This window comes from Gorilla gorilla, chromosome 18 (genome assembly GCF_029281585.2).
Source record: "Gorilla gorilla gorilla isolate KB3781 chromosome 18, NHGRI_mGorGor1-v2.1_pri, whole genome shotgun sequence".
NCBI classification, from domain to species: Eukaryota; Metazoa; Chordata; class Mammalia; order Primates; family Hominidae; genus Gorilla; species Gorilla gorilla.
The window spans coordinates 102688280-102704823 of NC_073242.2; the positions used below are offsets into that span (position 1 = coordinate 102688280).

The following is a 16544-nucleotide window of genomic DNA, read 5'->3' on the forward strand; positions in this document are numbered from 1 at the left end:
AGGGGATTTGCTAAAGAAGCTACTTATGTTCCTTTTTCATTTTCGCCAACTCATTACCAGCTGCTGCAGCCTTCGTATGCCTCAGCAACACCTGGAGAAGTGGAACATGACCGTCCGATTTGAGTTCAGACACCTTCCTTTGAAATTCAACACAAGGCAACATGCAACCTACCAAAATCTGAGTCAAATAAGGAAGTCAGGTCACACTGGCCCACAGGGGTTTGGTATTTTTTGTTTTGTTTTAAAAAGGGCAGCCTGGCCCTACACTAAGCAATTGATCCCCTGGCTTAACTTTTAAATTAAGACCGTTGTAAATTTGGGAACTTGAGAAGACATAGAGAGGACACCCATAATACTTTGCAAATGTCAAGTGCCTCTCGATGTTGGTTACTTTTCAAAGGTAGCTAGGTTACAATGTACCCTGGTAATGAAAAAACCCCCGTCAGGCCCACTCCACGGGGTTTCAGTCAATATACATAATATTATTGGGCTTTGCAAGGATTAAAGCTTGTTTCTCTCACAGCCTCACAATAGGGCTATTTATTTTTTTCTACCCAAGGCACAAAAGAAGCCTCCCTGTTTACAGAGGAGCCCAGGACATTTTGGGGCTCCAAGGCGGTCCAGACTTCTCTTTGCACACTTCCCCCTGCTGGTGGCTTTGTAGTTAACCTAAAAAAAAAAATTAAACTCTTTTAACCTATAGACACCAGGATTGAAAAAAGCCAAAACCAAACAATATTTATTAGGGATTGATATGGTCCATAAGTCATTTCTAGAGTATAGAAGCTCTGGTGTCCTCCAGTTTTATTCTCAGAGTAAAAGCTTTTTGTCACTCCATCCTCTCCCTCCAAACCTAACGGGCCTTCAGTGATTCCATATTTAGTGTACTGTGGAACTACCCATTCTGCAGAATGGGGTACCCAGAATGGAGCCCAGTACATGGTATGGCCTTATCGATATTTACAGACATTAGGAGGCTAGAGATAGCACATCAGAAAAACTGTGTAGTGTGTCACAACCATGCCTAAATAAGAAAAAGGAAACTCCTTTTTCATTCAGGTTCAGTTTGGCCTGAATGATTAAAAGAAATTCTAGTCTTAAAATCTCATAACAGAGATGTGATGATTAGTCTGTCCAATGAAATTTCTTGGATGAGGAAACACAGGATTATGCAGAACAGTGCTGAGCTGGCTGCAGGGACGACCCAATTAACTCTTTTAAGCATCTTAAGAATGCCAGAGCTTTCTTAAAATTAGTTTGAGTTTTTAAAAAATGTAAATACAGGTCAAGTGTGGTGGCTCATGCCTGTAATCCCATCACTTTGGGAGGCCGAGGCAGGCAGATCACTTGAGGTCAAGAGTTTGAGACCAGCCTGGCCAACATGGCGAAACCCTGTCTCTACTAAAAACACAAAACTTGGCTGGGTGTGGGGGTGTGCACCTGTAGTCCCAGCTACTCAGGAGGCTGAGGCAGTAGAATTGCTTGAACCCGGGAGGTGGAGGTTGCAGTGAGCTGATATTGTGCCACTGCACTCCAGCCTGGGTGACAGAGCGAGACCTTGTCTCAAAAAATAAATAAATAAAAAAGTAAACACATACAACATGAAATTTATCATTATAATCATTCTAAGCATATAACTCAGTGTCATTAAGTACATCCACAACGTTGTGCAACCATCACCACCTAACTCCAGAATGTTTTCATCACCGAGGTGGAAACCCCATACCTATCAGCAGTCATTCTCCCATTTCCTCTTCCCCCAGCTTCTGGCCACCACAAATCAACTCTCTGAATCTATGGATTTGTCCATTCTAGATATTTCACATAAATGGAATCCTACAATATGTAGCCCTTAGTGTCTGGTCTTTTACTTAACCTAATTTCTTCAAGGTTCATTCATATTGAAGCATGTATCAGAACTTCATGTTTTAAATAGCTGAATAATATTCCACTGTATGGATAGATCACATTTTGTTTGTCCATTCTTCTGTCAATGGACATTTAGGTTCTTAGATGTGGTTTTTGCTTCTCCTCATGGCAACCAAAATTCACAGAAACAGCATACAGACCTATGCTGTTGTGATTGTTTCTAATACGCCATGTTATTAACAGATTGTACTGTCAATCACCATCAATAAGTACTAGCATGACAGGCACTCAACCCATGCTGCTTGATGAGAGCTCACATTCTTGCCTCTAGGGCTGTGGTTGGGCAGGCCAGAAATAAAGCAAGAACTACAGGAAATATTAAGGAATGGTGCAGGCAGTATCTGAACATGTCATACTGTAGAGATGCCCTACAACTGGGGCAGGATAATACTGAGGCATGCCCAGTTGACAGTCAAAGCCCTGTTGCATCTATGAGACCCTGCTGTCTGAGGGGTACTGCAATTTCCTATCAGTATTTTGACAAATGGTTCTCTGATAAGCAATTCTGAAATAAAGGATTGGCCCACAGGCAGTGAGTAGAGAGTACTGTGATGGCTTCTTTTGGACTGGTCCCATCTTGGAATCAGGTTGGTGAGAGTTGAAGGCTGCCTCCCCCAGTCAGTAGGGTCCCAGGAAACTGGGCAAGACTTCTTTTGAAAAATATCTTTGGAGGCTGGGCATGGTGGTTCACACCTATAATCCCAGAACTTTGGGAAGCCAAAGTGGGCAGATCACCTGAGGTCAGGAGTTTGAGACCAGCCTGGCCAACACGGTGAAACCCCATCTCTACTAAAAATACAAAAATTAGCCAGGTGTGGTGACACGTGCCTGTAATCCTGGCTACTCGGGAGCCTGAGGCAGGAGAATTGCTTGAACCTGGGAGGTGGAGGTTGCAGTAAGCTGAGGTTGTGCCATTGTACTCCAGCCTGGGCAACAAGAGCGAAACTCCCTCTCAAAAATAAAAAAATAAAAAAAAAGAAAAACAAAAAGAAAAATATGTTTGGGCATTGGGCATACATAGACATAAAGATGGCAACAATAGACGTTGGGGACTACTAGAGAGGACAGGAAGGGAGTAGGGGGCAAGGGTTGAAAAACTAACTTTTGGGTACTATGCTTACTACCTGGGTGATGGGATCCATTGTATCCCAAACCTCCTCATCTCACAATATTTTCATGCAACAAATATGCACATGAACCCCTGAATCTAAAATAAAAGTTGAAATTATAAAACAATAAAATAAAATTTTGATATTAAAAAAGAAAATATGGGGAAAAGCTAGGTGAAATGTAAACCAATAAAAAAAAAGGAGTGGGTTTCCATTGACAAGTCAGAAACACTGTCAAAGGATGTTAAATAGATGCAGTTTACAGGCCTTCTCAGAGGCTTTAATATTGCAGTGTGCACCCTAAAACTCCAGTAGACCAGGCACAGTGTGCAGTATTTTCTAAAATTCTTTGACTGTAGAATCCCTTCATGCCGCTATGTTCATTGTGCAGTTTTTGTGCTATACAAAGGCATCTGGTGAAGGGGGCTAGTGGGAGCTGAAATGTATGTACCCTGCACTTTGCTTGCCAAGGTAAGGGTCTGTGGGGATGTGTTCACCCAGAGGGGTTGCATTCTTTGTGTGTGTGTGTGTTTGTGTATGTGTGTGTGTTTAAAGTTTGTCTTCCAATAACGTCCTCCTTCTTCTAATTTTCATAAGGATGCTCTATAGGATAGTGAAGTCCCTGAACCCTTTTTGGTGGAGCACTGGCGATGGATGTTTTTGTGCATGGGAGGGAGGTATACTCAGGGACAACAGTGGTCCAGGGAATCTCTGGGCTTATCCTATATGGGGAAAGCTGTAGAGCTGGGGAGAAGCACTGTTATCAAGGGCAAAGGAATCCAAAGATTGATCTCTAGGGGCATTGCGCCATGGAATTAATTAGGGACAAAGACTCTTGGGAAGCATAGCATAACCGTATTGTTGTAATCAAGTCATCATATTTGAGGTTTTGAACTTGACTTGCTTCTGACCTCTGTAGAAGACTGAGCTTGAGAATGTGCTTTTCTATATATTATACCACGTCTTATTTTTTCTGCTTACAAAAGGTATGTGTGCCCATTGTATAAAATTTGTAAACTGCAAAAAAATACAAAGAAAAGTCACTGTTAATACCTCTATTCATGGTTATAATTTCGATGTATCTATTTTATACATCTTCAAATATAAAGATATATTTTATTGTGATAGATTATTTATACTTGAGTATATATTTTATTTTAAAAAGTTGCAATCTTTTTGTAGGTTTTGAAATAAAATTGTGATCTCCTATCTATACTAATCTGTAACCTCTCAAAAAATCACATATCACATTGGGTACAGTGTACACAGCTCAGGTAATGGGTGCACCAAAATCTCAGAAATCACCGCTAAAGAACTTACTCATGTAATCAAAAACCACCTGTTCCCCAAAAGCTATCAAAAAAAAAAGATGTATGGGAACTCCCATCTTCTCTGAATTGTATGTAAAATTGTGTTTGTGTACATAATGTACTGTTTCTTTTTTCTGAAAGTAAGGTCTGTAGTTTTTCTCACCTTCTCAAAGGGATCATGTCCTAAAAAAGATCAAAGTCTTTTGGTAGCAGTGATTTGTAAACTATAAAGTGCTATTCAAATAAAAAGACCCTCTATTGTACTCATTCTTAAAAAAATAAAAATGAAAAAATCACATATCAATATATTGTATATACTTTCCATATCTTTAAGTATCACTTCACAACATGGCTGCACAATGTATTATTGTATAGACATACCATATTTTATTTAATAAAGTTAAATATTTAATTGTATTTTATTTAATATATTGTTGGACATTTAGGTTATTTAAACATTTTCCCTATTATACATAACTCAATGATGAACTCTTTTGTTCACATCTCTGATTGTTTCTCAGAGCTTCTTACATCTTTTCTTCATACTCCTATAATACTGCTAACCCTGATGTAGTCACTTCTGGTTATAATTATTTCCTAAAGATGAGTAAGATACTAAGTGTGAATAATCTCTCCTGATATGAGTGTCATACATTAAGATAGACAATGCAAAATTGTGCATTTAAAGTACTTAGCTTTAAAGTATTATTACTTTGCCTTATATCATAAGAGTTTTTCACAGATGATATTGTCTATGTAGGAAATCTGAAAAAAGTCAACAAAAAGCCCTCCTGGAACTAATAAGTGATTATAGCAAGGTTGCAGGATACAAGCTTAATATACAAAACTCAATCACTCTCCTATATACCAGCAATGAACAAGTGGAATTTGAAATTAAAAACACAATACTATTTAAATGAACATTCCTCAAAATGAAATACCTAGGTATAAAATTAACAAAATATGTACAGGATCTAGATGAGGAAAACCACAAAACTTTGATGGAAGATCAAAGAAGATCCAAATAAATGGAGAGATATTTCATGTTCATGGATACAAAGACTCAATATTGTTAAGATGTCAGTTCTTCCCAACATGATTTATAGATTCAGTGTAATCTCAATCAAAAGCTTAGCAGGTCATTTTGTGTTTATTGACAAACTGATTCTAAAGTTTATATGAAGATGCCAAAGACCAAGAATAGCTAACATAATATTGAAAGAGAAGAAAAGAGTTGAAGGACAGGTACTAGCCAACGTCAAGACTTACCTTAAAGCCTCAGCAATTCAGACAGTAAAGTATTGGTAAAAAGATAGACAAGGCCGGGCGCGGTGGCTCACGCCTGTAATCCCAGCACTTTGGGAGGCCGAGGCGGGTGGATCACGAGGTCAGGAGATCGAGACCATCCTGGCTAACACGGTGAAACCCTGTCTCTACTAAAAATACTAAAAATTAGCCGGGCGCGGTGGCGGGCGCCTGTAGTCCCAGCTACTCGGGAGGCTGAGGCAGGAGAATGGCGTGAACCCAGGAGGCGGAGCTTGCCGTGAGCCGAGATCGCGCCACTGCACTCCAGCCTGGGCGACAGAGCGAGACTCCATCTCAAAAAAAAAAAAAAAAGATAGACAAATAGATCACTGGAAAAGAATAAAAAGCCCAGAAATATACCTGCATAAAAAGTCAACTGATCTTTGAAAAAGAAGGAAAGGACATGTGATAGAGGAAAGATAGTCTTTTAAACAAATGTTGGTGGAACAACTGGACATCCAATATAAAAAAATGAATCTAGGCATAAACCTCCTTACATCCATCACAAAAGTTAACTCAAAATGTGTCACAGACCTAAAAGTAAAACATAAAACTGTAAAACTCCTAGATAACAACATAGGAGAAAATCTAGATGGCCTTGGGTTTGGCGATGACTTTTTAGCTATAACCCCAAAAGCATGGTCCATGAATGAAAAAATTAATAAACTAGATTTCATAAAAATTAAAATTTGCTGCTGTGCCAAAGACATAGTCAAGAGAATTAATAGACAAGCCACAGACTAGGAGAAAATATTTGCAAACGAAATATCTGATAAAGGACTGTTATCCAAAACATACAAAGAACTCTTAAAACTCAACAATACGAAACAACAGTCTAATTAGAAAACGGGCTAAAGACCTTAACAGATGCCTCACCAAAGAAGATATATAGATGGTAAACAAGCATATGAGAAGATGCTCCACGTCATATATCATAAAGAAAGTGCAAATTACACACCCATTAGAATGGCCAACATCCAAAATAACGACAACCCCATATGAAATATTGGTGAGGATATGGAGCAATAGGAACTCTCATTTACTGCTGATGGGAATGTAAAATTGTGTAGCCTCTTTGGAAGACAGTTTAACCATTTCTTACAAAATTAAACATACTCTTCCACATGATCCAGAAACTATTCTCCTTAGTATTTACCCAAATGAGTTGAAAACTTATGTCTACTCAGAAACCTGCACACAGATGTTTATAACAGGTCTATTCATAATTGCCAAAACTTGAGAGTAACCAAGATGTCCTTCAGCAGGTGAATGAATAAACCATGGTACACCCAGACAATGGGACATTATTCAGTGCTAAAAAGGAAAACACTATCAACATAAATGTATATTACTAAGTGAAAAAAGCCAGTCTGAAAAGACTACATATTGCATTATTCTAACTACATGTCATTCTGTAAAACGCAAAACTGTGGAGACAGGAAAAAGATCAGCGGTTGCTATAGGCTAGGGAGGAGGGAGGGATGAGTAGGCAGGGCATACATGATTTTTAGGGCAGTGAAAGTACTCTGTATGGTACTATAATGGTAGATACATGTCACTATAAATTTGTCCAAACCCATAGAATATACAACACCAAGAGTGAACCCTGATGTGAACTATGGACTTTGGGTGATACTGATGTGTCAATGTAGATTTACCAGTTGTAAGAAATGTGTCCTTCTGGTCGTGGATATTAATAATGGCAGAGACAACACACGTGTGAAGACAGAGAGTAAATGAGAACTCTTTGTCCTGCTTCTCAATTTTGCTGTGAGCCTACACTGCTCGAAAGTGTATTACGAAAAGTAGATTTAGCATCACAATGTACACATAAAATAGTTGGAGGTTTCTCTTGTTCAAACCAGCTACCATATTATGTGGTTATATTTCTTTGCTTGACATGGAGTTTTCCAAGGACAAGTCATGAAAAGCAGATGGGCCTCATCTGACCAAGACAAGTCAAGGAACACAAGTTAACATGTCTCAAAGGCTGTTTCTGAGTAAGTGCCTGGCACCATATTTCTAGAGATTTTGCAGAAACATGGCCAAAAGAGTCTCATTTATAGGAAAAAGGACTCTATTATCTCCTGACAGATGAAATGCTATAGTAGCCGTGTAGAATTGTTTGCTAAAAAGATGTCTATTAGGTGTCTTTTTCAAACACAGGCTCATGTATGGAAACCTGAATGTTTCAACCAAATGGACAAAGATAATGAGGGTGTAACAGTAACTGGCACAAGGTCAAAAAGGAAAGTTGCTTGACATGAACACAGACTACCTTCCACGATCTTCTGCTTGGAAAGGCTGAATGGTGGAGGTGGCTGAATTGCAGAATGCTCTGATTTAGAGATACCTCTTAAAGCTTAAGCTGGTTTTCCTAAACTTCAATCACCTGCCTATCACCTTCATGATTTTGCCCTATTTCTGTGTCACCTTCACTGTGATTATTTTTCTTGCAATAGACTCACACTTTCATTTAAATAGATTTAGCCTCATCCTAAGAGATAATATCTATGAAATCATGAGATTATGTACTGGCTATATATTTTTATATATGCATACATGTTAAAATTAAAAAATTATTAGTGTACTGCCAAGTCTTGTCTTTCACATCACCATGGGTATGTATTACACCCTTGGAGAGGTACTAGTTTAAAGAATCCTTTTTTTGGGGACAAATACGGAAAATATGACTGTCTACAATACAGAGTAAACATTTGAGGCTTATGATTCTGAACAGCCTTATAGGCTATAAATCAAGCCAGGTTTTAAAAGATTTGAGGGCCTGGTGTCGTGGCTCACACTTGTAATCCCAGCACCTTGTGAGGCCGAGGTGAGAGGAATGCTTGAGTCCAGGAGTTTGAGACTAGCCTGGGCAACATAGGGAGATCTTGCTGGTATGGTGGCACACACCCATGGTCCCAGCTACTCAGGAAGTTAAAGTGGGAGGGTCATTTGAGTCTGGGAGGTTGAGGCTGCAGTGAGCTGTGATCATACAACTGCCTTCCAGCTTGGGTGATGGAACAAGACCCTGTCTCAAAATAAAAAATAAAAAAATTGAAAAGATTTGAATAAATGTCTAGAGGGCATATCCGCCACAAGCTGTTCAGGTAGGGGTATTGAAGATACTAACTTGGTCCTTTGATGTGATGTCATGACCCATGAACACTGTGTTCTGCATAGCATCATCTGAACACAGGCTGAATATTGGCCCATATGGATTTTTGCTCCCACCTAACGTTGCATTGCTTGTCTGTGGGCTCCTTAAGCAACAGCCACTTCACTAACTCACTGAACTGGCAGTTACCGTCCATTCCCTTTGGAAGTCCTGTTGACCGACACCTACTACACTCCACACAGTCCCAGGTAATATCCTACACTCTCGAGCACCTGAGCTCCTGGTCCCAGAAGCTGAGATGTATCCTTCCTAGGAGTCCAATGTGTTTGCCCCCAAGCCTCTTCATGGAAGTAATTCTTGTTCATAAAATACACGACTTAATGAAATAAAATATAAACTGGGGACATAGGCGCACAAAAAGAGTTGCTTCTGTGACAGCTAAACTAGCTCTGTGAAAACACTCAGGTCAGTCACTATAAATAGCCACGTAGGCAAGACAACTGTAACTGAAGGATTCTGCCCTCAGGGCCTCCCAGGTGCCTCAAAATCTCCCTTCCTGTCAAAGAAATGGAAACAGGAAACTGTAGACAAGCAACAGGGAGCTGGTTCCTGCAATAAGACAGTGCGGAAATCCAAGCGGATCACTCACAGAAACGGCTTCGTCCTACATCTAAGAATCTGTGAGTGAATGTACACATGTTGTTCTAAGCTGACATGTTTAAAGCGTATGCTATTTTAAAAAGTGCGCTCCTGCTTTAGTCAACATTTAAAATTAATTGAGCAAGTACGGGCTCATGAGAGGTTTCCTATGAGCACGTATGAAAGCTGTTTTCACTGCTGGGCCTGAAATGTTAGGCATATGTGTCTTGGCCTTGGCCTGTCTCATGGGATGTGAGCTCCCCAAAGACAGAGCGTGTATTGTAGCCACCTTTGCTGATTGCACAGAGAATAAGGCCTTGTAGTTACGGATCAGTGTTCTTACACTTGAACTACAGCGTCTTTGTTTTCATGTATTTGAATTCTTCCAAACTGATGGTACTTCCCACCTTAATCTTACATATTTTTTTCTCATTGCCAATTACATCAGTCTGTTTGGGATAAGGAAATGCCTTTGATTGCACTGTTCATTCGTCCAGGATTGGCTAGTCAGTGTGAAGCAGAGGAGGGGTCTTCTAGCGCCTTCGCGTGACTGAGGTATGGCTTGGCCAATTAAGTATTTCATACTAGAATATTCCACGAATGCTATAGGATAGTGAAGTAATTCATCACGTATATTTAAAGTTGAATTTACCGATATTTTATGGTATTAGATATTATTTCTATTAACATTTTATGCTGAAATTACAGAATGATTCGTGAGTACTGAATTTTTGATTGCTTTTACACTTGCCGGGACACTATTAAACTTGATTTACGTTAATAGCACTGTAAGAAGATATTAACAATGAATTTCCAAAAGCACTTAGCATCTCATAATTGGAGTTAAATGACAAAAAAAATGAGGAGATAATAAAGTAAAGAGAGAAAAGGAGAGAGAAAGTTTTGACAATATTCTTTTTAACCTGTGGTTCTTAATAAGATTTTTGCGGGATTGTTTTAGGTTAGCAAAGAATCAAATCCCCGATCAGGAGAGATGACGCTGATTTATTAAAGGAGTTTTATAATACAGAATAAAGACCTAGCTCCAGGTAGAGTGCAGAACTTTCTACTTATAGGAGAGAAAATTTTCTGATTTTCAGAGTAGGAAGGAAACTTCAATTACCACCTTTTTCTTCCTTCCATGATGACTAGAAGATAATTTAATTTTTTTTAAGAAAAGGAATTGATTTGGTCATAGCTGCTGGATTACAGACAGGTAGGCTTTTAAGGCAAAAACATCCAAGCTAGACCGGGCGCAGTGGCTGACATCTGTAATCCGAGGACTTTGGGAGGTCGAGGCGGGTGGATTGATTGAGCTCACGAGTTCGAGACCAGCCTGGACAACATGGTGAAACCACATATCTACTAAAAATCCAAAAATTAGCCAGGTGTGATGGTGTGAGCATGTAATCCCAGCTACTCAGGAGGCTGAGGCATGATAATCATTTGAACCAGGGAGGCAGCGATTGCAGTGAGTCGAGATTGCACCACTGCACTCCAGCCTGAGCAACAGAGCAAGATTCTGTGTCAAAAAAAAAAAAAAAAAAAAAAAAAAAGACATCGAAGCTGAAACAACAATAACAACAATTATTATAACAAATTTTATTTAGCCTTCATTATGTATAGACTCTGTACTAAGCAACTGACACCTATAACTTTATTTAACCTTCACAACCTCCCTATGTATTAGGCACTATTATTATCTCCATTTTAAAGATAAGGAGAATAAGAACCAGAGAAAGTAAATGACTTTAGCATGTAGTGCCATCAGGATTTAAAGCCAGGCAGTCTGGCTCCTATACAAGTACTTAGCCATCATGCTTTTTGGAGCATAACAACTAAGTTATTGATAATCTGGTTAACATTGAAGCCACATTACATATGGCTTTTGCAGCCCTTGTGTGCTTTTACCTACAAGGGCCCCTTCCTTTCTAAAAATTATTAAACTTGTATTTTATGACTGCAGTGGTATAAAGATAAATATTAAAATTAAAAATATTATGTGTTAAAACATTTTCTTTGACCTAAAAGTTTACTCTTAAAATGAGTTTAAAAGAAACCAAGGCCAGGCGTGGTGGCTCACGCCTATAATCCCAGCACTTTGGGAGGCCTAGGTGGGCAGATCATTCTAGGTCAGAAGTTCCAGACCAGCCTAGGCAACATGGTGAAACCTCATCTCTACGAAAAATACAAAAATTAACCAGGTGTAGTGACATGTGCCTGTATTCCCAGCTACTTGGGAGGCTGAGGTGGGAGGATTGCTTGAGCCTGGGAGGTCAAGGCTGCAGTGGGTTGTGACTGCACCATTGTACTCCAGCATGGGTGACAGAGGGAGACCCTGTCTCAAAAAACAAGACCAAATGAAAACCACTTTCAAGGGCCCTTAAAAATGTTGTGGGCCTGAAGCACTGAGTCACTGTAGTTCATGGAGAAGTCAGCCTTGGTTAGCATCACAGATAAAGCCAAGACCAGAACCTGGGATTACGTGGTCTCATTTCTGATGACAATGGAATCTAGAAAACTATGGTGACAGAGTAAGCATAATAAACAGGAGATAAGGAAACAGCTGGTTTCCTTCTCCCTTGTGTTTTTGGAAGATGTCGTGGCTTGGGTCCCTGCCTGCTATTTTAGGACTACAACTCCAGAACTGATGTGGTCTCCATGGACTTTACCTCAATATACTCAGTATATACTCAATATGTTCAGGATTCTTGACTGATAATCCTGCCTACAAGTAATAGAATATTAGAGATGGTCAGTATTGTCAGAGATAACAAGATCTGCTGCTCACCTAGGATTCTGACTTGTGCTACTGCTTGGGAAGTGATTCTCTGGAAACACAAAGAAAGCCCAACCAAGCTCCCCAGCCCTCTCTGCTCACAGCAACAAACTGGGGATTCTGTCTTAAACAGAAATATGATTTATCCATTAGAATCTTTCCCCAACCCAGTGACACTTTGCTTGACCCCTTGTTCTTGGAGCTAAAGGACTAGAGGTCACTCTGAGAAGGTGTTGAATCATAAGGTTTGGTCCAGACTTGAATATATTTTGAATAAAAGTAATGAGGGAGAAAATAACTATCTATTTTTAGTTTCCAAATTTTTCCTCAACTCCAATCTGGATATAGGAGAAAGCCAAACATTACAATGTATAACTACGTTATAGTTTTAGGGTTAATATGTTTTATGATAAAAGTAATCTCAATTAAGGTCTGCTTGAATTGGGTCCCTTTCATGAAAGTCTCTCAGTGGTAGCTAGACAGAATGAGATTTACATGCAGATGTTATCTGAAATTCCCCTCTTTTAAGGGCAGCATGGTTCAAAAGGGACTAGTAACTCATGCTTTTATTCAGTAAGGAAAATATTGCAGAAATAAAGGATAAAATAGTTTCCTTGTAATTTTTAATTCGTTTAAAATCATGTGATTCTAGTGACTTTAGTTCATAAGACTCTTTGAAAGAGGACAGAAAACCAAATAATATAGTCTTTATAGACTTCATTTGGAAATTAGGTATTATTTACCTTAAAAATGATTGAGAATGTGAATCTAGGATTCTGCTAAGATTACAGCTAACAAAAGGCACAAAGTAAAGTAAAAAGGGATTGGTAACTGATAAGCAAATGATAGATGATTGAGTGGATAGATACATGAATGGATTAATGAATAGATAGAAAAGCAGATAGATGGATAATACAGATGAATGAATTAATAGAGATACAAATGGATAGACAAGGAGATGACAGATAATAGAAAGATATTCATAGATCAATACATGGTTAGTAAATGAGTAGCGGGATGCACATGGATGAATAGATGACTTGGAAGCAGAATAAACAGTTGATATATAAATGAATATTGGTAGATGAATGGATAGATGCTAGAGATTGATGAATGTACGGGTGAATTTGGAATGAAATTGCAGATAGATGCAAGGGTATGACAATATTATGATTGTACCCAACTGGAATGGAATACCAATGAAGATAATGACATTTCTTTTCATGGAACTATTTTAAATAGTTTAACTGTTTTAGGAACGTATGGACTGGTGGCAGAAAATTAGTCAGTCTTGAAGAGCCCTGAAGTTTCATAATAAGTGTCTCAATGATATAAAAAAAAATACATGAGTGTGCCATGATTGGGCCACTTCTGAATCCTCCCTAGTGCCCCATTCTGGCCCATTTGGCCTCTTTAGAACACCATGCAAATGGAGGAAAAAAGTGACTTCACTGGGCAGCCTTTATGCATCCTTGGGGATACACAAAAGTCATCCCTTTTTGCCTCTTCTTAACTCTGATATTCACATGTACCTTCATCAGTAGACCTACTCAGGAAGGCCTGGTGCTGTAATTAATCCATGTCACAGGCAGATGTAAGATTGGCAGAATTTATGAGTGGGTTTGAGCTACTGTGATGAGTAGGGGCACCTCAGCCCGTGTGATATAAATTCCTCTGCTAATTGGATTGCTAGAGCTAATCAGAAGCCAGAAAAGGAATAAAAAAATCAGTGTTCCTGCTGCCGCTGCTGCTGCTGGCTGATAAAGCAGACAGCTCTTTTCAGGACAGGAGGGCGGGGGAGCTGGAATTGAATCCTCATGCGGAGGTCTCACTCTAGATAGCTATCTCAAAGGCGACACAGCCCTTCTGTCGCCAGGCCAGGAGGAGACAGATAGGGCAATGGGAGAAAGGGTGATGTGAGCCCAGAGAGATTGTATTACCAAATTGCAAAAACGGAGTGAGTGGGGAGAGATGAAAGGAGCCGAGACCAAGACTGGGAGCGGGGACCACCATCCAATGGCCTGAGAGAGCTGGAAGGCTTTTCTGAAATGAGGTACCACTCCCCGGGACACAGGTGCATACCCAGCATCACTGTGGGATATGACTTCAGGAATCTGAGGCCTCATCCCCAAAGCCAAGAGGCGCTTGCAGGAGAAAGCCATCTGTATCTTGTCGTTTAGCTTAACACACTCTTGCGTTCACTTTCCTGAAGACGAGAGAACCGAGGGGACAATGCAAATCCCATTCAATACTAGGGCAAGTGCAATTCAGGGAGCTTAGCTGAACTGCTCAAGATGTAGGGCAAGTGAGGGAAAAAGACCACATTTAAAACCTCTCACCTGCTGGAAAACCATCAGCGCATAGCAGCTGAGAGGGAACGCTCTATCTGTGCTCAGTCTTTCTACATTTTGGAAGCAGCGAGGGGGTGATAAGGCAAGTTCGTGTTCATTGTCCTGCATACCTTTTCCTCCAGGGATCAATAGTTCGTTCCAGCTGAGAGCGTGAAATGTGTCTAACAGGGACACAGGTTAGATCCTGGTGGTCCTTATCTCTACTTTGCTTGTCTAAGTCTACGCCACTTCTCCAAGAAGCAAATGTATCCCCAATATTGGGTTTCACCACGCCGAGTGCCCTTCAGTTCTCGTTAAATTCCATTCTTTGTCCCCTGTATTCTTTTCTCCCTGTGATTACCACTTCTTTGCGTATTTCTTCTGGAGCTCTCTACATAGGCTCCAAAGCCCTGCCTTGGAGGTAAATCCTTAGCCTCGATGAGTAGGCAGCAAGCCCCTCTTGCACACAACAAAGACTTCTATTTTTTTTTCTATCTTTTGGGCGACACGATAAAAAATAACCCTGTATTTATGCAAATTGCAAAGTAGCGTGTGATAATGAAAACAAAACAGTGCTGGCCCGCAGCCAAGACATGGCGCTGACGGGAGCTCCCCGACCATTTGGCTCTTGATTCTTCGGGGAAAGCAGCTGTAGAGAAATGAGAATACAGGACCCCCTCCTCACACGCGCACACCCGGGTTCGCACGCATTCCGGTACCCGTCACCTCGGAGCCAGCGAGACCTGGGATCCAAATGCGGTTCTGCCTCCTCCGGCCGTGGAGCACTGCAGTGTCGTCCTCCACGAGCCTCCCTGCCCCTGCTCCTGATTCCCTTTCAGGAATTTACAAACATTTTCCCCAGATCAATATCCGTATTGATTATTCATTGTGAGTGAGTCGTGTGTCTTTGGTGATCCAGCTTGCAGAGGTAGCAGGCAAAGGCTGCTGCGGGGAAAAAAAATAACAGAAGGCGAGAGGGACCCAGCTCTTGCTGGGTCTACGGCTGTCGGCAACACAGAAGGGAAGAGAAAAAGAGAAAAGCACCTCAAAACCAAGGAATGGACACGGGTGGAAGAGAAAGAGGGAGCAATAGCAAGAAAAAAGGAATCGATGACTGGACATCTGGTCCCAGGGAATCTCGATGGCTTGGAGGAAACCCCCATCTTGGGTCTGCTGTTACGTGCAGGACGCAATGGACTTTGCTCTGGGAGTGCAAAGTGACTCACAGTTTTGGTATCTCCTACGTAAGAGCTTTGGGGGGATTCCTTGGCTTGCTGACAGGCAAGGAAGACAGCGGCAGCAGTGAGGTAAAACACGATTACTTCCAACTGCCTTGCGGAGGAGGCGCAGTCGTGCGGTGTGACTTGAACAGCTTGCTGCTCTCTGACGGCACGCGGAGGGAGAATAATTAAAAAGGCCAGCATCACTTACTAAGTGAGTAAACACAGAGCCGTTCCAATCGTGCTCTCCAGCTAATGAGAAGCTGTAATTTCTTATACTTCAAGGCAAGACGAGACAGTGATGTGTTCAGTGGAGGGTGTGTTTGCGTGGATATGGGGGTGGGGGGTAGTGGTGGTGGTAGAGATAGATCGACTAATTGTTGGCAATGTTTAAGAAAGGGATTACTGGAAAAGACAGTGAAATGATGACAGGAAAACATCTTGGACCAGAGCCAAAAAAAAAAAAAAAAAAAAAATCGAGGCAAATCAACTGCAGCTCGGAGAAAACACCCGTCGCTCCGGTGGGAAGCTCCGACAGGAACTGCCGGATGTTCCTTAGCCAAGTACGGAATATCGTGTGAGCACAAGGGGACAGAATTAGCGACCACCAGAGTCCAGAGGAAAGAGCTACGGTATGCCAGGGTATACAGTGATGTCATACATTGAGAAAAAAAATGAAAACCCCAAAACCAGAACAGATCAAACCAAAACAATAAAAACCAACCTGTGTCCTTTCCTTTTTATGGGAGGCTTCTGCTTCAGTTTATTAAAAGCAACCCCCAAATGTGCCTTCTGATAGTAGGAG

At 40.7% G+C, this 16544-nt stretch overlaps 1 long non-coding RNA gene across 1 annotated transcript in view; it reads left to right on the forward strand.

The window, feature by feature from the left end:
- The first annotated feature begins 15028 nt into the window (after window positions 1–15028).
- Window positions 15029–16544, forward strand: part of LOC129527715 (uncharacterized) — a 30827-nt gene continuing 29311 nt past the window's right edge. Inside the window, exon 1 of the long non-coding RNA XR_008672766.2 lies at window positions 15029–15953. This is a non-coding gene — a long non-coding RNA (uncharacterized lncRNA). The remainder of the gene's footprint in view (window positions 15954–16544) is intronic.